Raw genomic sequence first — 23,609 nt, forward strand, 5'->3', positions numbered from 1 at the left:
AAACATGGATTTTACATTTGCAACGTCCGAGACGTTGGAGTTACACTCGACACGCTCGAGGCGCTGGAGTTACACTCGACACGCTCGAGGCGCTGGAGTTACACTCGACACACTCGAGGCGCTGGAGTTACACTCGATATTTCGACTCGGAATATCTTAGAAGTTGAAAATGTGCACTGTTCTATGGGTGGTATGACTTTTCTTTTATTATGAAAAACTTTTAAAGTTTATCTTATTATTTGTTCAATCTATTTACCTCCATGTTAATTGAATTAATTTCTAATTATCATAAATAAATAAATAGTTAATTATTCAAATATAAACATGAATAATATCTTAGGAGCTGAAATTGTGCGCTGTTCTATAGGTGCTTTGACTTTTTTCTTTTTTTATGACTAACTTTTAAAGTTTTCATTAATATTTGTTTAATCTATTCACTGTCGTGTTAATTTTATTCATTTCCAATTATTAAAATAAAAACATCAATAATATCTTAGCAGCCGAAAGTGTGCGCTGTTCTATGGGTGGTATGACTTTTTTTTTATTATGACAAACTTTAAAACTTTATGTTGATATTTGTATTTACCCTCGTGTTAATATTATTCATTTTCAATCATCATGAATAAATAAATTATTAATTGTTAAAATAAAAACATAAATTATATCTTACGGGCAGTATCAGCACTCTCTGCTTTGGGCAACTTCACTTTCATCGTTTGACGGTATATTTAGACACTGCCCCCCGCTTTTTAAAAGTATAAAATGATCTCCAACTGTCATAACCTTACTCAAATTTTATTAATTTATTTAAAAAAAAAAAAAAGGTTAATTGGAAAAAAACAACATAAAAGCAATTTCGCCGTGATAAGGAGTTAAAAAAAATTACTTACAGTAGTTATCAATTAGGAGTTGAACAAAATTTCTTGAATAAATTTGAGCCCAATAAATTTCAAAAATCGAATGATACATTTGACTGAAGATTTTACCGAATTTTATTTATCAAATTTCATTCAACTCCAAATTGATATCCATTGTCAGTATTTTTTTTAATCAATACCTTGGCGAAATTACTACTACGTCGTCTTTCTTTCAATTAACGTTTTCATTTTTTTTTTTTATCAATTGAGAAAATTTAGATACGCTTATGACACTTGCAAGTCATTAAAAATTTTTACGAAGTGGGGGGCAATGGTGATTCTTTTCCCACTAGTATAGGTTCACGGAAAAAATTCGCTCATCTCCACCACCCAAAAGTCCAGCTTTTATAAATTACCCACATAAGGTATAATTGACCTAACAGTTTTGTTTTCAAATTATTTTTTATATTTTTAAATGTACGTGCCATAAAAAAATTTTTATAACTTTGCTTATATTTTATAAACTAAATGATACTTAAATTTTAAATTGCAACGTCAATATTACAACAATCTGTAATATTTTATTAGTAAGAATTTCTTTTTTTTTACTTTAACTTCGAGTGGTCGATCATAATCAAAGGCATTCTCAGACAGTGCCCCTCATTTTTTAAAAATATTCAATGGCAGTATTAGTCATAACAGTATTGAATTTATAATTAATTTAAAATTATATTATTTAAATTTTAAATTATATATATATTAATTACCAAAATTTAATTACAGTCATTACGATTGAGTCATTGAATATTTTAAAAAAGTGGGGGGATACTGTCATAGAATACCCTTAAACTCTCAACTTTTTTTTTGCTGAAGTTATTGCACGACCCAAATATGTATTTATTTTTTTCAATTCCATAAATATTCTGTCTGGAGGATACTTTCAATCTTCTAAAAACGTTTCAAAGTGGTAAGACAGCAACTCAATTTTTCTAGGTGTAAGAGCTTTTCGATCACCAGTATTACGCTGCTTTCTAACGACCCTTGTTTTTAGCTCTACTGGTGTCCAGACAGCATGCGCCATAGTAGTGACGAACTTTGATGGCGTATCTGCATTATTAGCTTCACGAAATGCTGTGCTTAAAATATAATGCTCATCTCCGAACAAAAACTGGTCATTCTGTAGAAAATCATTTTGACTGTTGTGACGTCGTCGTCGAAGCTGCTCATGTTGTTCCTGTTGCTGTTGCTGCTGTTGTTGTCGAGCTTCCCACAACTGTTGACGCTGCTTCACCGGATCTTGTTGAGGTATACCGATTTGCTATAAACGTTAATATCAAAATGAATATTTATGAAATGCCAAAAACGGCATATATTTCCTTATATCTGTACCTATATGGAAGCCTTACACTACATATGCAACTCATCATATATATATTGAGACAATGCAGATTGTCTTCGTCGTCCTCAGCCTTACGGTTTCCCTGCTTCGTCGCGTCACCGACCTAAAGCTAGAGTCATAGTGCCATGGTCACATGACTAATTATTACCTCAACGCATGACCGTGAGGGAAAGTGGGGAGCGAGCCCGAAAACTCAGCCCTAAGACCCTACGGTGATTGAACTTCACTTCGATCTTAGATCACCCTAAGCGCGCACGTGCTATTAATTATTAAATTTATATAAAAATTCAGTATCATTCTAGCGATATACTCGCCATACTAGTATTATAAGTTTATTTGTAATTTAAACTTTTCATATTAACTAATTAATTTCACTATTGTTAAAATTAAATTATAAGATTAATTAAATAAGTGAACATTCAAAAAAATCTGTGCCACGCGTCCAATTAAAGTAAAGGAATCTGTGCCACGCGCCCAAACCATATATATATTGAAATCGTTGCCGCTGACGAGCGACACGACATTAAACAAATTTACTACTAATAATAATTGTAAGTAATTTTATTATTATACCTGGCAAAATAAATTGCTCATTATATTTATTATATTGCCTGTACTTTGTCTACAATTTTCTAAGCCAATTTTCCTATAATAATTAAGTAGATTTGAGAATATATGGCCGTAAGGTGTTTCGTTTAATTTTTGTTTGTTGTCTGATCGAATGAGTGCGGGTTTTTCTCACAGCGAGAACCTCACTGTGTTGTCCTAGTAATATAAATTTCGTAGAGGCCAGCCTAAGCCAGGGTTCAATCCGCGAATTCTGGTGGCTGCTGGTAAAAATCGCGAGTACAGAAAGCGATTTGTCTCAATATATATATCATATAGGAAGTTTTATTAGAATTAATAATATATGTAAGTTTACAAGTTAATATATATATTGATAATTATCTATGTTAATTTGTAAGCTAGCACACATATATGAACAGAATGTTTGAATCTTAGAACAGAGAGAGGGAGAGAGAAAAGAATAGGTTTTATTTATTCTTTCATATATGGTGGGACTTATATGTTTCTATAAATGAAAAAATATATAATTAAATACATGATACATATGTCGATGAATTATACATGTATTGTAATTTGTATTTATATAGAAATAACATTTATTTTTTGAAACATTTGAACTTATGAGTTATTATGTATATAAAAAATATATTGAAGTTATACGGATATAAATGAAATTATATCAGAGGAAACATGCATAAAAATATAATGACATCGGCCAAAATCTTTACATAGTTCTATATAAGATTTCATGTATTATCACATATTTATTTATATCTGTTTCATATATTTTTTAATATATGTTTACCATATATGATATTTTCATGCGGGATATAACATCAAAAAAATAAATACCTCACTGGTTGCAGCTTTAACACCGCGTTTGACCTTTTCGATTGCTGTTGATGGATCGATATTCTCTTTCGGTGGCATCTTTCTTTTGTTCGTCTATTTACCCGCTACTATGTTATTCCTTTCTTCCGTGTTAAAGTCATTGTCTTGTGTTTCTGATTCTTTATTACGGTCATCTATGTCTCCCAACAAATCGTCCTAAAATTTTTGAATTATGTCACTATTAGCAAATTTTATGAAATATTAATTTTTATCACGTTTCTATCAACTTGCTTTCATGTACATTTGTTCGAGTGGAATTTCGTAATTGATTTTAAAGTAACTTTCCGATGAACTAGAGACTTGAAATTCGGAATATAGCTCAGAATTAAATGACAATGTACGAAAATAAAAGAAAAAAAAGTAGTCGAAGAGGAAGAAATAAATGAAAAAAAAAAAAAAATTCATATTCGATTCTTTGTCTGTTCGGTACAAATCATTATAATCAATTTAAAACTAATTTCTGGATGAGTTATATTCTTGAATATAGCTCGCAACTGGATGGCAGATAAACAAACACCGTGTAATTAAAATGCAATGAAGGAGATGGAACGAATGCGATGACTAGGACCCCCAGGACTATGAACAGAGTCATGGATTTAACATTTTTAGATAAAAAGGATCTGGCTTTCATTTGTTTTTATATTTTTAAGTATAAATCTAATAAAAAATGAGTTTGATATATTATTGGTAGGTAGATACAGCGATTTTTTATGTCATTATCTTATCCAGTTGTTTGAAATCGATTTAAAATTTTCACACGCACAATACTAATGCAGAAAATGATTAACGAAATCAATAAAAATTTTTAATGAACCAAATTTTTTAAAACCGACTGAAAAGGATAAAATAATCTCTCTGAGTCTCAGGAATATTTAAAACCACATGCAAATTCCGAAATTCTAACGGATAGTTCTGAATATATATATATATATATATATATATATATATTAGGGTGATCCAAAAAATAACAAATTTTTTTTTTTTCTTCCAAACAGGTTCAAAAGTTTCATTTTGATAAAAAAAGACGCCTTTAAAAATTAGAGCTCTTAATATTAACATTAAGAGGTTCCTCATCGCACTTTTCTATTTCCCATAAGAATAACATGAGAAAAATTTTTTTTACGTCTTCTGATTTTTATAAGTAGCTAACGATGCGTCATAGGAATAAATGGCAGACATATTTTTGTAGAGAATTGAATGCTCTACAAAAAAAGATTCTTATCATTTTTTGAGGAATCTATTTGTTCAAAAGTTATTTGAGGTTGAAGTAGAATTCATATTAAATTTTGAGATTTTCTACTTTTCTGGCGAAACCATCAGACTTATTACAAAATATCATCAGACCTTTTTTGTAGACAATTTTATTCCCTAAAAGTTATTTCCAATAAAGTTTTTTCGAATTCCGCATTATTTTCTAGTTATTTTTATTTTAATGTCAAGCTCTTAAAATCGATCAGAAGACTATTTTTTTATGAGCATGACATTAAAATAAAAATAACTAGAAAACAATGCGGAATTCGAAAAAACTTTATTAGAAATAACTTTTAGGGAATAAAATTGTCTACAAAAAAGGTTTGATGATATTTTGTAATCAGTCTGATAGTTTCGCCGGAAAAGTAGAAAATCTCAAAATTTAATATGAATTCGACTTTAACCTCAAATAACTTTTGAACAAATAGATTCCTCAAAAAATGATAAGAATCTTTTTTTGTAGAGCATTCGATTCCCTACAAAAATATGCCTGCCATTTATTCCTATGACGCATCTTTAGCTACTTATAAAAATCAGAAGACGTAAAAAAAATTTTTCCCATGTTATTCTTATGGGAAATAGAAAAGTGCGATGAGGAACCTCTTAATGTTAATATTAAGAGCTCTAATTTTCACAGGCGTCTTTTTTGATCTAAATGAAACTTTTGATCCTGTTTGGAAGAAAAAAAAAAAAATTTGTTATTTTTTGGATCACCCTAATATATATATAGATATATATATATATAAATTTGGAAAAGCTATGAAAATACTTGTAAGATTTAAGACGAAAAACGTGGGACACATGAAATATACAACTGTAAGAAGTGTAGAAACGGACAATCAATGAGAAAACATACACATTCATATAATATGCAGTGCAATAAAATTGTTAGTTAAATCCCTATTTAGAAAATCTCATAGAATCCATTAGATTCTCATAAATTCCTATCGAAATTTTATAAGAATGAATGAGTTCTATGAGAAGTGCTATAGTTAAGTATAGGGCCTTATACATACAGCTATAAGAATCTATCGGATTTTTTAAGCAGGGATGATTAATTTTTGTTTAAAATCTTACGAGTATTTTCATAGCTATTACTAATTTACAATTATAAATTTTCAGAGTTATTTATTAGAAGTTTAGAATTTGTATGTGGTTTTAAATTGTCATAAAGCTCAGACAAATTATCTTATACTTTTTAGTCTGTTTTAAAAATGTGGTATGTTAAACATTTTTTTTTATTTTGATAATTATTCACTTTATTTATATAAAACTTTGTTGTTGGATAAATGTAACGAAATCATTTCGATTTTTATTTCACCTGCGTTAACGTACTGCCGAAATAAATGCAGTACAAAATATGTAATTCATCAGAACGATAATTTTGGTTGCGTAAAAGTAAACAAAGATAGAAATTGAAACTTTTCCTATCAGTTTTCTAATGAATTTGAGAAAAATACCCTAACTTCTCTTGTGCTGAATATTTTTATGATAGGAATTGATAAACTTAGCATTTTAATTTGTTCCTTAATCCAAAGGACGTTTTTGTGCGACTCGTGAGTCAAATGAGGACTAACTGTTTCAAATTCCGAGGCTAGTAAATTTTTGAAAATATCTCAACTATTTTTAAATAAATAATTTTTCAATTTATTTGAACTATCGAAAATATTTATATAACCGTATTGTAAAAAATGTAAATTTCATAATTAGACATTACTTTTACTTAGAATTTTTAGTCATAATGTAATCCGCAATATCGCAATTTTTAAATCTCAACATATACATATACATGTTAATGTACGATTAATACACATCATGAATGATAATAATAACTATTATAAAGTGAGCAATGATTATAAATCTTTTAAAAGAAAATTTGTTCAATTCTTTGTTATTAAGCAAATTACTTGAATATTTTGACAGTTTCAAAATAACTTCTAATAATTTTATGATCTCCTTTGTCGTCTATATGTACAACAAACATATTTTTTCTACATCGTGCGCTGTTAGCGGGTTTTAAAATAGCCAACGACGTGACGTCATAATTGAAGTTCTACAAGTTATAATTATCAATAAATAATTCAAATCATCAATAACACGATTTCTTACAACGACCATTAACATAAATCTAACAATATATTAAGACATTATTTATCCCAGTGTCTATTCTAATAATATTTTTTTTAATTAGTTGAAACATAAAAAGTTATAATTTCCCATAAAACTCCGTGTTAAAACTTTGATTTTGAATTGTGAATAACTTTTTTAATTGATCGATCACATATTTTGAAATTATCAAGTACGATAATTATTGATTGATTCTTACCAAAAACATAAATTTCTATTTTTATTTAATAGTAAGCCTCACGCAAGAACGTCCTTTAGAAACTACTATTTTTGAAGCTAAAAAGATTCGCTATACTTTATATGTCTACGCGTTTTTTTTTTTATCTACTTGACGAGCCTAGACTAGAAAGAAATGCTTTTTGGTTCGCGTCCTGATAACGAATGCACTTAAGTTAGCATTCTATGCCATTTACCAACAACGGAATTGTGTTATACCTAGCCCCAAAATTTGTTTATCACTTTTTATTATTAAATTTTGTTTTAAACTTTACTCCATTAGTTATCTATTTTCCTTGATTTTAGTTAAGTATCTAGCATATTTTAATTTCTAATTTTGAGAGATGACTATAAAAATTGCTTATTACGTAAAACTTCAGAAAAGTCTGTCTATTTAAATTACTTAAAATACCGATTAACATATTTTATCTGTGAAAATAATAAGAATATTTCATTTGAGTCCGTTGCATCACTACAATAGGTCTAATGTTAAGGCTGCCACCTCAAGATTCTGAACAGTCGAGAGATAAATATACTTTATTAACTAAATAAAATCTCAACGATTAATAAGAAATTGATTTGATATTATTTTATATTACGACAAAATTGATAAAAAAAATAAAATTATATAAGTTGAAACATTTCTTATGTTCAATTTTCTATTAGCTTTATATTTTTCATATAATGCATTCCCGGGTCAAAAATAAAACTTGATTCACACTTGGCTTACCAACTCGAAATTCCGAGCTGCTTTTCACAAGACAAACTCGATTTTTTTATAGAGGTTCATACCTCTATGTGAAATACATGAGTTTTCATCTTAGTCCAGACTTAACTGTCTTACTTAATCACGATTCAAGACGAAAAAGTTTTTATCAAGTCAAAATGGACTTAATTTTGTCTTATTCAATTTAAATTATAAGGCTAAAAACTTAAAACTAAAATGATTCACGAAGAACACATTTGACACAAAAAAATTCTGCTTGCTTTTCACTTGTTTAAGCAAATCTAAAGTAAGGCGAATAAATGAATTTTCTTCGACTTGGTCCAGCAAGTCAAAAGTAAGGTGAATGACTGTCGTGCTCAAAGTGAAAACGAATAAGTTCAAACTAACATTAAGAAAGCTCTAAAATTTGAAAAAAACTTAATTTAGGTCGAAAAAGTCGAGGTCTTATTAGAAAACCGTCAGCAAATCGACAACTTCAAAAAAAATTAGGTGAAGCGAGTCTGAATCAAGTTTTATTTTTTACCTGGATTGTTGAATAACTTACAATATGAACATGATATACATCATAGAAAAATCAATTAATTTCGTTTATTAAAAATTGTATTTACTTAATTCGGGAAATTTCATTTTAAAATCGTGATTTGGGAGAAACTACGTGATTTTGGGAGTCTTCCGATCAAACCGGAGAGGTGGCAACCCTACCTAATATAATCTACATGAGTATTACCTGTAGAGTGCATATTAAATAATTACCTCAATCGTTTCAGGAATAAGGTTATTATCGTGGTGTGCAACTTCAGGCGGGTTAACATTTCCAGGTACAGGTGTTTTTTGACCATTTCTTTTTCCGTAGGTATTTCATAATTCTGAGACTTCTTTCAATAAGCTATCATCGCTTGCCTTCTCCTCTTGTAAGGAATCATCCGCAATGACGTCATCCGTATTCGCGTTCTTTAATTATTTTAAAATGCTTAGTAAAAAATATTAAACTTTCAATCATGGTAAGTTAGGCAATATTTAGACTGATTTATATAATGTTTCAAGTACATGACATCTTATTAACGTTACTATTCAGCTTATGAGCTTCCAAATTTTTGTTGACTTGTGCTTTTTAGGTAGATTTTTTTTAAAATCTAACTATTGGATTTGTCCTCACGGTCGATTTTTCAAGGGATTTTGTCGTTGTAAAATATGAACTTAAAAACTACATTAAATATTTAGTTTGCTGGATCGGGATGGTGAAAGAAATAAAAATTCACTTTTACAATGTATTGTCCATATTTAATAAAAGTAAATCACAGATAATAGCATAGAGTACAAAAGTTGATCATGAGTTTATATCAGAGCACTTATTAAACATAATTCGATTGCGTTTAAGTTTCGTTGAGTTCAATATAAATTACATGGCACCGTACACATGAAATATTATATACATACATATATAGAGAGCAGTTGATGTGAAGATTGAGTTCATCGAGTTTAATAGAATACAATTTTACTATATTTTTTCACGGCACCTTACACGTGAATTAATATAATTATATAGAGCGCAGTAATGAATAAAATTATTAACAATGAATAATTCACAAATATCACAAATATTTCGAGTATAATTTTGTAAAATGTGCGAATGTACTTTGGGATTCTGGTGTAGGTGTGGTTAATTCAATAACTAACAATTAACACAAAAATTACAGGTAATAATTCAGATCTTTATTTAACAATATGTACACTGAATAACTGTGAGAAAAATACTTAATAGCGAATGCAACTACAAGATACGCGTTAGCGAATGCGACTGTAAAAGAATGCGCGTATAAATTCGACACGTAGTCGATAGCGGTTAATGACGCGATAATTAATTTATAATTAATAACCCGCGAGCAACAATTCAATATATACTCAATAATTAGTAGCCTTGATATACTAGCTAATTATTGAGAATATTTAAGCGGAGATTTAGCGGAGCGGTTCAGAATTATATTACACTAGAGATATATTGAGCGAAGCGGTTAGATGGATAGCTGTATTCGTATTGATCGATGTAGATTAGAAATAGAGACGTCGTCTTCTTCCTTCGTGGCTGCTCGGTGGTGACGTGGCAGCATGGCTGCAGTAACGAACTTTCCCATTGGCTTAAAAGCGCGCCAACAGGAAATAGTTAGCCGCCAATTTCTCTGATTGGCCTGCTGGTAGCGGGTTCTCATGCCGACGTGGCACGGTCATGAGCAAGAAATTGTATGTGTCGGGCCCAAATAGCGAGTGACCCGGCACTATACTGACATTCAAGTCAGTAGCGAGTTCGGCTGCTCCCGTACGTAGCGAAAGTACACGAAGCTTTTCAAAATGATTAAGCTCGTGACTGAACAAATTTGAAGTCACAAGTAATTTTAATACGCGACATGTAGAGTACGAGTAAGAACCGAGTAATGATAATTAGATGCGTAGAGAGCCGAGTCTGAACGTATATTATTCTTTGCAGTCACAAATAAAATTTGATATTTATTTTAGAGATTAAATATGACTGGATGACTAAATGATGACATCAGTCACACCAGTTGGCATCGAGTACGAGTGAATAATTAAGCAATGAGTAATTATGGAGACTGCATTGGAAAGTAAATTGTAAATTTGAAATAAATTATTTGTGGCTGCAAAGTCACGTGATGGCGAGTATGTGTTGTGACGTTACATTGCCGAAGGGATGGAGTTGAAGGTTGGAGTATGTGTAAGTCGGTGTGATAGTGAGAGAAAAAGTGAATATGTGTGTTGAGTTGAGTGTAGTAGAGAATGAGTTGAGGATATGGGGTATAAATGTGTACAGTTAGATAAATGTATGATAGAGTACGTGTACGATATGGAGTATGTTTTTTTGGAGTGTCTGTGTGATAGAGCGTGGATTTAACGGGGGATGTATAGCTGTGTCGTGGATAGTGGCCAAGATAACGTGCCTCCCGACCAGTGATGACGACTAGGCCTAGGCTTAGCCCTCGGGGTTGACGTGGTGATCACGGAGGTGCGACTGAGATGTCGCCGCCCCTTCGTGGTGGTACCCGAAGTTAGCTGGGGTACGTGTACGGTTATTGGGGGGATGGCAGGCCTCGTTTGCGATGCTCGAGGAAGCCAACAATTCGCTAACTTCGGATATCACGGGGAGTGACATCACGGGAAGGCCCGTGAGTCCACGGCTTGTATGTTTGCGAAGGTAAGAATGGATGGAGAAGCGAGAATGTAGAATTGAAAGAGATGGAGTTGAGTATGCGAGTTAGAGTGGGAGATTATCGTGAAACAGTTGTGCGAGTACCGTTGCGGAGAAAAGTTGAGACCTGGCGTCGCTCGTGTACGAGTCGACCGAGTAGTCGAGTTTGGAGTCGGAGGGTAAGCGGTAGTGAGTCGGAGAGTCGCCATGGTGGACCTCGACCGCCACCCTGGGCCTTTCGTTGTTTTGGAGCCGGTAGCTCTGTGTATGGTGCTTTTGGAGCCGTTTGTCGTGATAGTTGTCGCAAATTACCGCATTAATTATTTATATTTTATTTTATATTGTAGTTTACCTTGTAGTGTATTAAGTTTGTGATTCGTCGTCGTCGAGAGGTTCCCGATGTCTTGCCCAGGTATTTATTTGTGCGATGGACCGAGAGTATTAGACCGCGGGTCTTTTGGGCCCTCCGCATCGCTCTCGCGTCATCTTTATGGTATTTTATTTAGTTTTGACTGGTTATTTTACGTCTTTTTTTTTATTAGTTAATTAATCGGCTTCTTTCGCATTGAAAGAACCGCGACCCTCTCTCCACAACCTAGCATACTGAGCGCACCAGGACATGCCGCTACCACTGGTCATGTCTCTCATCTCCAAAGGGTATAGTTTATAGGTTTTAAATTACGTGTACGTTTAGACCGGTTGCCGATACCGGGGAAATAAAAGTCGGCTGGCGCCCGTCAGGATCTGGAGGAGATGAGAGGGGTGATTGGTGGGCGAAGTGTAACGTAGCCCGATTTTGAGTAATTTGAGTTTTGAGTTTATGGAGTAAATTTATCGAGTAAGAATTTTGTGTAATTATTGGGTTTAATTGAGTTTTAAGAAAATATTACGTTACAGTGTATAGATATAGCCGGCAGGTTAGTTTAACACGCGGTCAACACAAAAAATGATCACAGAGTTTATGTATGAAATCAATCATGTAATTGAAAAACATAGATGATAAAAAATACCTGATGAATCAGCGAGTTATGGTCGGAATGATATAATTGATGACGCTGAGTAATTTGCACGATGTAATTAAATTTTAATGAATAGTGGTAGCACGTGGTGTTCTATAACAAGTGTTGTAGAATAATGGCAGTTGCCGCGTAGCTGGCTATCGAGTTGAAATTCCGAGTATCAGAAGGCGCGTCGATAGCAGCACCTCTGGTATAGTAGAGCATAGAGTTATCAAGTGTTCTGGCGCGAACATTTGATGTTTACGCAACAGTCGTAAACTATCATAATTAGCTGAAGAGAGTTCAAAAATACCATTCGTTAAAATATTTATATATGTATGTATATATATTAGGGTGCTTCGCTTTCGGCGAAAGTATTTTTTTCGTTGCTCATCAAGCAAAATATTGTTTTTTATGCTGAAACAAAAATTCCTGCCAAGTTTGAGCTCTTAATTCCAATCCTAAGTACATTCCATTTGATTTCAAAGATTTTCAATTTAAAATACATGTAAATTAAATTACTTTTTTTTTAACTTTCTAATACTCAGCTGCATTTTATGGTATCGCCGCGGGTTTGGTCGCAAATCGTAGGGCATTTGGTGTTCTTCAAAAGTGCCCATAGTTACTTAGCTGTAATTCCAGCTGTTTTACTAGTGTCCGTTGCGGAAGTTATTTTTCCTATGAAATTGACCTTTATTGGCTTGCAGAACGTAAACCAATGAAACTACACTAAAAATGCTGATAGAAATTTTATAGGAAATTTTATTCCCTTCAAAAAAAGTTCTATGAGTCAAGTCGCTAAAGTCCATAGTTTCCGAGTTATAGTAATTTTAATAATTTGAAAAATAAAATATCAATTGTAATTGTTTTTTTTTATATTTTATTTTTCAAATTATTATTATATATATAGATATATATTTATGTAATATAATGCACTTTTTGAGGACACGATTGCGTCTACAATTCTTACCCGATCTTAATGAAATTTTCTCCACTTCTTTTATGTATAATTACCACGGTTAAGTTCGAAGATGGGCCGAATCGGTCGATTAGTTTAGAAGTTCTGGCTGTTTAAAATTTTTACGTTTTTTTGACAAAATCAGTTTTTAATCACTTTTAAAGTCCATATAACTTTAAAACAAAAATTCATAGCGAATTTCTGTAAAAAGCATTTTAAAGCTTGACTAATAAGCTTTAATTTATGACTTTAAACTTTACATTTTGACCATTTCTTCCAATAATTTGAAAGTCTTGAAAATTTTAATGGAATCAAAAAATGTCGAAAATATGGTTTTCATTCCACATAAGTTATGCTTGTCCCATGATAATCCAGTTTCGTCAGCTGTATTTTATTTTGCACAAAATAACCTGTAAATTTCACTGATATTTTGTATTTTAAAAGTAGTTCTTTTATTATTTATGATGTATCAAATATACCTCTAATCTCTATGATTATCACTGGTTTTGTCATTACGATAGCACCCACAGTTCTTATCAGATCTGAATGAAATTTTTTACACTTATTCGATAGCAGATTATCTTGATCAAATTCGAAGATGAGCTAAATCAGTCAATTAGTTTTGAAGTAATGGTTGTTTGCAATTTTCACGATTTTTCGAAAAAATCAGTTTTTAGTCACTATTGAAGTTCGTATAACATTAAAATTAAAACTGATAGATAATTTTAGTAAAAAGTATCATAAAGCTTGTTTAGTAAGCTTTAATATTTGACCTTAAACTTTATGTTTTGACCATTTCTTCCAATAATTTGATGGCCTTGAAAATTCTAATGGAATCAACAAATAATGCAAATATGGTGTTCATTCTACATAACTCATGCATTTTCCATTATAATACAATTTTGTCAGTTAACTTTATTGTGAACAAAATAACCTGTAAATTTCCGAATATTTTATCTTTGAAAAGTATTTCTTTTATTATCTATGATGTATCAAATGTACCTCTAATCCGTATGATTATCACTTGTCTTGCCATCGTAATAGCGATTACAATTATGATCTCATATTAATTAAATTTTCTATACTTTGTTTACGTGAAGGTTAGTTCAATACATTACCCATATAATGTTTTGTCAAATCAACTATCTGAAGTTCTCTATCAAAAATGGTCGTTGTCTTTTTTTACTCTCACTCTAAGAAAACGAGCCTAATATCATGTCATGTCTATACACTAACATGTATCACAAGATATGTATGTATGTACCTTTTTATATAAATTAATTGGAAAATCTACCTTCCATTTCGGCTGCCGAATGGCCTTTTTTTTGTCGCTGCTAAGTTTTGTTTCTTATACTGAACGATAAAAAAAAAAAAAATTGCACCAATATAATCAATATAAATGTCATAACCCTGATTAAGAAAAGGGATTAGAAATTATTTTTAAAAAATTGTAATGTTTTTTAAATCTTTCTGAATTCTCAATCAAAATTAAAAAGTATTCAAAGCGATTAAAAAATGTTTCTGAGATTGAAAAGTATTTGTAACTATTCAAAAAACTAGAGTATTCTCGAATCACTTTAAATCGCTCCACAGACCGAAATTTCTTGATTATTTAGTGATTAAAAAATATTTAAAGGCATTTAAAAAAATTTAATATTTTCGAATCATTTTAAATCTCTTCATAATCAGAAAATTCGACTATTATTTAGTTATTGAAAATTATCGTGAAGTATTTAGAAAATTGAATAACTTCAAATCTCCCCAAACGTTTCAATAACAGATGATTTGGAACTTTTTAAAAGGATTTAATGCTTAAAAATTGGGAGGATTTAAAGTTTATGGAAGTATTTAGAAATATTATAAAATTTATTTTTTGAATATTTCCATATAACTTTTTTTAATCAGAGTAAAAGTCTATCACATGTCACGAAGAAGCTTAAAGATATTGCTTGATCTTACTTTTCTCGTTCTCTTAGTATCTAGCAAGTGTACATCATCATCACTTGTAGGTGAATCGAGAGCAGACGGTTTCTTCAGTTTCGGTATTCTCAAACGTAAATCAGGATCTTCTAATTCATCGATAGAATCTGAAAATTATCGAATTTGTATACAATCTTCATAGGCACAATATGGAACATACAATTTATTAGTAATGATTTCATAATTAATTTTTTAGAATGAATATTGATGACGCATAACTCAGTGTCATATCCCATATTGTAAGTTCATTTGGTTAAGGGATGTCATGAAGCGGTTTTCATGCTGTACACTGAAAAAAAAAATCGGTCTATCGGTTAACCCTGCGGACCAGCCCCAAAACTTCCCGCTGTTTTCAAGCTCCTTGAGCTCGAAAATACTTTTGTATGCCGTTGTTTTAAAAAAAAATCGTTTTTTACCATTTTTTTCTCCAACGATATTTCTTAACCGAATTGACTGATTGAGACGGTGAAGATGGCTATCATCGCGTTTTATAGAGTTCTAAAACTGACCAGATTTTGAAATTGATCGGATGAGTCGCTTCAAAGACAATCGACGCATTCTATTGAATTCTACAGCTGTTTAGATTTTGGAATCTATCGATCGAGCCATTTCTGAAAATTAAAAAAAAAAACTAAAAAAAAAAAGAATTTTTTTTTCTGTACTTCTTCTATATTTTAGAGTCCATTTGATCGATCGATTTGAAATTTTCAGAAAAGTTGACGGCCAACAAACTCTTTCGATTGCCACTTCAACCATCTCAATCGGTCAGTTCATTAAAAAGATATCAAGAGTCTACATCCATACACACACACACACACGCATACATACATACATACAGACAGTCGGACATCCTTCTGAAAATAGTCAGAATAGCTTCCTAGGACCGCAAAACGTCGACATCTGATGAAAACTCCATTTTCAAAAATCGGGGTGCAAACAATAACTTCCAGAATTTTCGAAAATTAACAATTTTCTTAGTGGAAAGTTAAAAATGAATGAAAAATTATTCTTGTCACATTGAATGATAGTGTTACCAACTCGAATTTTTTCAAATCCGTAGTTTGGTGTTGAAATTTCCGTAGAATTCCGTAGATGTTATTTCAAAATTTCCGTAGATCTCCAGACGTTTCTTAAGGGTGAAAAATTTTTGGTTTTGTGATAGAATAGATCAATTTTTCAGAAAAATTATTTTTTCCCTCTAAAATTCTTGTTGTAAGTTAAGCGATAGTATAATATCGAACCAAGCTACGTAATGAGATAATTAGTACCATAAAAATTTTAGTAAAAATTAATTATTTCATATTTCTTAATTAAATTAGTTTTAGTAAAATCAAATACATAATGATAAATATTAGTGAATAATTATACCAAAACAATTTCGTTACAAACTTTATGGTGAAGCAATGGTCAGACGAATACAAAACTGCAGACAATCTCTTCCATATTTAACATACATATTTGTTGTAAATAATTTTTTATAGTCATCAGTCAGTTTCACATCGAAGCAAGGATTTTCTAAATCATTTTTGGTAAAAAGTAATTCTGTCAAAGTTTTAGTGTTAAGTTGATTCCTGACGTGAGTTTTCATTATATTTATAGATGAAAATAAACGTTCTACATTTGCATTACTGTGCGGCAAACATAGAAGAACTTCAGTAAACGTTGCCAGCAAAGCAAACATTTTAGACCCATCACCTTTGGTAATCTGAGAAATGTGACACGAAAACTCGTCAACTCTAACATTGTCTTCACAAGTAAATGGTAGTTTTAGATTTCTGAGTAGTCTCCACTCACGATCAAGCTCTGTCAAATCTTGAGGACACAATACTGTAAATAACCAATAAAAAAAAACGTTTATTATACGGACATGATTATTTTGGATTTAATCATCATGTGAAAAAGATAAAATTCTTAGCTGAAGGAAAGATATACGAAGACCGAAAATATGTTATATTAAATAAAAATTATATAGAGCCAATGATTTTTCTTGAATCATGGAAAAGTTTATTAGACCAAGGAAATTTTTACTCTATTCACAACGATTTCAGTCTTCCTAAATGTTTTTTCAGGCAATAATTATAACTGTGCAGATATTATATACTTAGAAAATAATTACCTGGAAACAAAGTCCCTAAATTTGCTATCGACGGCTTACGTTGCTTTAATGTCGGGTTCAATATTGTATCTGGGTTTAAAAAAGATAAACTTTTAATTTGATTTCTTTTATCAAAAGGAAATCTTTCCTTTAATTGCTTGACGCTTTCAGTAAATAAAGCAAGACATGTCTTGCGAAACTGATCAACAGTTTCTTTTGACAAGGAATTTTTCCGAAATTCAAGTAGAGCCGTAACATTTCCTCCGAGATAAATTTCGTTCAAGTCTAAATAGTTTTGTACATCGAAAAAATCGATTTGCACGTCAAATCACATTTGCATATTTTACAGTGAAAACATTCATTACCTTTGCTGCTTTTTATTAGCCATCCTTTATAAGTTGGTTCAATATCCCAAATAGATGAGTATTTGTGAGTGTAACGTAATTTTTTTAATTTTTTTTTTTGGAGGACCGGCTTCAGCAATTGATACACCACTTTCATTATCAGAATTACTGGTATTCATAATGGATATCTGTTATAATTGAATCTGGTGAAGAATTAATTAACAATAACAAAATTACAAACAATTTTCTGCTATTGGCTTACATGTGAACATAGTAACGAGGTGAGCTACTTGAATATATAAGCCACAAGGTGGCCGAGGTAGTAAGCGCCGCGCCTTAATTTAAAATAGACAGATAACTATTACGATTGATAAATAATGTTTTTCTTATAAAGTTTTTGAAAATCTAATTGTTTTAAAGGACTGTGAGGCAGAAAAAAAAATAAATTTACATGGAAATAAAATTCCGTAGATTTCAACCAAAATTCCGTAGTTCCGTAGACGATGGAAAAGTTCCGTAGATCTACGGAAAAATCCGTAGAGTTGGCAACACTGATCAGAACTATGGCTTTATTGTGGACCGCAAACGTTTAGATTCTATTGATTTATTTTCGATATCTCTAGCTATTAAAAAAATGAAAGATAATTTAACATCCAGATTTAAATTATGGAATTTTGAGATTATAATATCTCGATTTAAAAAAAGGAATAGAACTTTTGAGAATTGATCCAATCTGGTTAGTGAGATGTACAACATCGGAGTGGCCTTTGGATAATACGACAAATCGTCAATTGGGTGCTGTAGCAGTCCAACGGAACAGTACCGTGGAAATATTCGGCAACGAAATTTTCAGCCCTGCAGATGATGGTGGGGCAGCTAAACGTTTCATGTGTATAAAAGTCAAATTTATACATATTGAGACAAGCATAATTTTCAAGATAATCGACGCCCACTGTTTGTCTACAACAGTAGGGAGGTCTACTTATACTACGAGCAACGAAGTCAAGCACGAGCACAAGCTGGGATGCAATTCAGATGACCAACCAAATTTTGGTTTATCATCATAGGATTCGTTATTGTCGGATGCCTGAGTATAAGCATTACTTATCCAGCTGCACAGTGTGTCTTTTTTGCAGTTACTGTCGTCGTAGTAGTGTGTGCAATTACGCATAAATTAAAACATTTTCAACCAACATCAGCAGCCGAAAAATATCGCCAAACCACTACAGAACCAATCCAAAGGTTATCCAAGGACCAACAGCAGTTCAAATTTCAAATCCAAATTCAATTACCCAAAACCAGATTGGACTAGTCTCAAAAGATCTATCAGTGGGCAGAAGCCAATTTCATATAAAACATTCTAGAAATTTAAGAAAATTGTCGTGAAGACAATAAACTAATCTCTCAAGACTTTAATACCTGTTATTGTCAGGAAAATTTATATTTGATAATATTCTCCTTAAAAACTACGCAGTATAGTAGTATTAGATAACCGAAAGGGTGTTCAAAACACATATATGTATGTGTAATTGTTTTTTTTACTATAAATACGTAAAATCATTAAAGATGTTAACTGACTCAAGTCGGGAGGTTGTGACCTCGCATTATTTTGAGCTTCTTCAGTCAGTTACTTCTAAAGTAACTTATGAATAACCGCAAAGCGGACGTGTATCTATACGAATTTATATTTAGAATTAATCAATTCATTTAACCATTTTATTATATCAAACGACCAAGTCGGGAGGTAATTAAAGTACAAGATACTAACGTTTAGTTTCATATTACTAGGTTTAAGTAATATTATAAAACGTTGTGTCTCAGGTTTAGGTTAAAATACTAAAACCAAGAACCTTTTTCTTCTTCACAGTATTCAAAATTGAATTAAACTTTTAGTTTATAAAGAGTCAGTCATATAATTAATTTTCATGTATATCAAGCCACTTTTTCATGGCCAGAAGTCGCACCGATTTTATTAAAGCGCCGCGACTTACTGAAGTCGGGAGGTGTTACGTTCTGGCTTTAATTAAATTTAAATGAAAATTTTTAGGAATTTTTTTTTTGAAGTCTCGAATAATTTATTCGCCGCAGTGGGCGAATAAACGGTTCGACACTTCTTAGAATCATAATTAATTAATAAATTAATAAATCGTTACTTAGTTGGCGATATCATTTTTATCCACCGCCAACATTGTAACGGAAATCTCTTGCGATAAGAGAGTCACTGTGGCTCGCGGATAGTCTAAACAGATGACGATGCATGAGACTCGGGCCACGACGATTCTCTCATAGGAAACCTGAGATACAACGTTAACATTTTTGAAAATGTATAACACCAAGGAGCGACAGAATCAAGTCAGTCGTTTACAAGGCAGTCGATCACAAGATCTAGTAGAGCCAAGAATTCTACACAAACCTGCTGGCTTGATCCTGTCACTCGGACTTGAAGCAAAATATATATCCGTATTTTATTCAAATACGCACTCCTTATTTAAACTTTGGGCGCCGCTACGGGCAGCCCAAAAATCACATACCTCGTATTGGGCGCCGCTACCGGCAGCCCAATACTCTCACCTGTTCCGGGCGCCGATACCGGCAGCCTGAACGCTTCCTTTCCGAATCCGAAATTCATGCTTCGAGGCCGATGACGCAGAAGGTCAGGATGTGCGGTACAGCTCTGTCGCGGGATTCGAGGTGTTATCGCGGACCTCACCGAAGGTCGTCCGAGAATTAAGTCGGAGGAAGTTTTCGTTGAGCTTTCGAGCTCGTGTGTTGTTGAGCTTCCAAGCTCATGTGTTGATGGGTTTTTGAGCTCAGGTGTTGTTGAGCCTTCGAGCTCTGGTGGTTGATCGACTAATTGGGATTGCTTTCCTCTACGAAGGAGCCGAGTCTTCAAAGCTCGTCTCGTTTGCACCCAGAGAACGTATCAAGGGATTGTTTGCGCCGACTTATGGGGCCCATAATCCCCACCATGGTAAGTCAATAAACTTTTTTGCATAAAATAAAAGAAGGTCAACAGCTGACGCACCTGGGGTCTATCGACACCCTAACGACGTCAACCTGGTAAAATTAAAAATATTCTGTCTGATTAATAGATAAGCCAGAATGTAACACATATAAGAAAAAAAATTAAAACATAATGGCCTAATCTGGCTCAATTACCAAGTATAGATTATAAATAGAATATTCTTATTTTTGATTCTATAAGTTATTCATTAAATAAAATATTCATTTTTTATTTTAATACAATTTTTTTTTGTTCGTAGAAAAAAACATCATACAATTTGTATTTATCAACTATTAAAAAATGATAAAATTGAATTACTTATTTATCTAAACAATAATTTAATAAATAAAATTATTCCACTTTTCTAATATATTTAATAGTTTAAAAAACATATGTATGATTTATCGTTTGTTTTAAAATTCATATTTTTCTCTTTACAAAAATAAATAAATAAATACTTCAAAATTAAAAAAATTTTTTTTTAATTGACTGCAACACCGCATAAATTTACAAAAAAAAATTTACTAAAAACTATTCTCTGTTTATTAAGAAAATTATATTATATTTCATCAGTGTAGATATAGTAGAATTCAGTGTAGTTAAAGTAGAAGTCGCTCCCAAATAGCTCTTTCTCAATTTTTACCCCACCACAATTTTAAAGAGTCTTCGATTTAAGCATCCAAGTTTTGCTTCTTTAAGAAGTTTTTGCTAGAAGAGTCTCTCTTGAAAAACTCCTTAGTGAGTAACTTGTAGAAGGAGTATTACTCGTGACGAGCTACATTCTCTTGCTCTTCGTTAGAGTTACTCATCATCAGAGCGATGAGTAGGGAGAGTTTAGGCATCTATACTCTCATGCGTCCGAATCCTACAATGGGTTCAACTCCTAAGGAGTGGGAAGTTATCGAGGAGCGAGCGGCTTTTGAGGACTTACTCTCTATCCCTGAATAGGTAACCAGGGGTACTAGACCGATAATCGAGTTTCGATTCTTTTATTTTAAATCTTATAATTCCGCGACTTTAAATTTTATTTTTAAAACCTTTCCTCGTGAGGTCCTACGCCTAGGCATCTGGACTCCTAGGTTGGATACCTAAAGTAAAATCATTTGAGTTCGCATGAAAATTAACTAAACTCCTCCACGTGACGTCCACCGCCTAGGCAACCGGAGTCCTTGTTCGGAAATAGTTAATCCTTTTAATAAAACCCTTAAAAGAAAATATATATATTTATATATATCATCATAAATTCACTCGACAGCAAAGCCGGCCTTTCGGTTCAGCGTGCAGTGCGTTCGTGTGAAAAGATTCAACCTGTGAATCTCAATTAAATACTCTCATAAAACATTGTAAAACTCCTATGTACACAAATTCAAACTGGTGAATTTGGAGTGAGTGTGTGTGTGTGTGTGCAGGTACATCAACCCATTGGGGTAAGTTCACTATCATAATATTTTTGCAAAATTTAACCTGTTAATATACTACACATGTTTTTTTATATACATCCTTCTTTTCATTTACTGTTCTTTTTCTCCAGCATTTAAGTGCTGGTAAATTAAGTCATAGTAAACCTAAACAGACGGAGAGAATATGGTCTTCTCGAGGGCCCATATTCACCGACCCAATATCCCTCTCGCTCAGAAATCCCGGACCTACCCTAACGCCACGCAGGTCACTGAACGGGACGGTCTATCGTACATTCGGTCGGTACGAATAGACAAATAAGTTATATAACGATAAGAAATTAAAACATTCTTTTATCAGCCACGTGACGCCAATTCCTTGGTTGGATGACAGAATAAAAATAATTTCATACTATAACTTATAAATTAATGATCGGTACCCAATCACTCATAAGTTCTCACAATGACCACGTGACGGTTCAATCGAACTCCTTGGATGAGTTATAGAACGAGGTAATTCGGTATTCCGATATTAAATAATAAATAAAATAACCTTTTCGCCCGTCGCCTTCACTCACTCCGATCGTGACATACTTACTGAAACATAAGCAACTTACCAAGTATTACTGATGAATTTGTCACGGCTGCTACATTCAAAAATTTTATTATTTTTCTTCCCAAATAAGTACACACTAAGATCTCTTGCACTTAGACTTTTTTTATGACGTCCAACTTACTGACGCCAGCAGTCATACCGGACAAATATACCTACCTGAGCGTTGTCAACGCTTTACAATTAGGTCGTGTTGTACTAATGGACCACGCGTATTATCGATTTCTTTTTCCTTTAAATTTCATCATTTTTACTTAACGTACTTTTAAAATTTATGTATCCGTTCTCTTTTAATTATCTAAGCATAGGAGCGGTAATCTTTCTTTGATTTTCTTCTTAAACCTATATACCACCCAACTTATGTGCACCTGTATGTGATTCTTGGAAATTAGAAAAAGCTAATGGAAACTACCAAAATTTATGGTTTCCTCGGCGGCAGAGTGGCGCCGGGTCATCGGCCTACTTAGTAGTCAAAATCTATTTCCCAGGGATCACACGTGTGCATGGGCCTAGAACTTTCGAGTGGGTCAGAGTCTTTTCGTATGGGAAACAAGTTACCACCACTTTTCATAGGTGAAGACCATATAAAAAGACCATGGACTTTAGCTCATTAGTTCTTTTGGGATTCAAACTCTGAACCATACTAAACTCCGGACACTTGACGGTGCTCGTGGCTAGAGGATTGATGTCCCGACTGAGCATTCGGTTAACAGTAGCTGGGCATACGAACCGGACCTTGATCGACGTAAGCACTCGAATAATCGGTATATCATTTTCTACTAGTCTCAGGAGAATAATTGGCGTGTTATTAAATTCACCATTCGGTTGACGGTAACTGGGCATACGAACCGGACCTTAATTGTCGTAAGTCGTGATTTAATATCAATCGGAAGCACGGGTAGCGCTGATTATCTTCATCTTATTTTAATCATTTTATTTTATTCTAATATTAAATTGTACCACAAAACGTGAAGAATCAAAGAATA

Source organism: Microplitis mediator, chromosome 6 (genome assembly GCF_029852145.1).
Source record: "Microplitis mediator isolate UGA2020A chromosome 6, iyMicMedi2.1, whole genome shotgun sequence".
Taxonomy (NCBI): domain Eukaryota; kingdom Metazoa; phylum Arthropoda; class Insecta; order Hymenoptera; family Braconidae; genus Microplitis; species Microplitis mediator.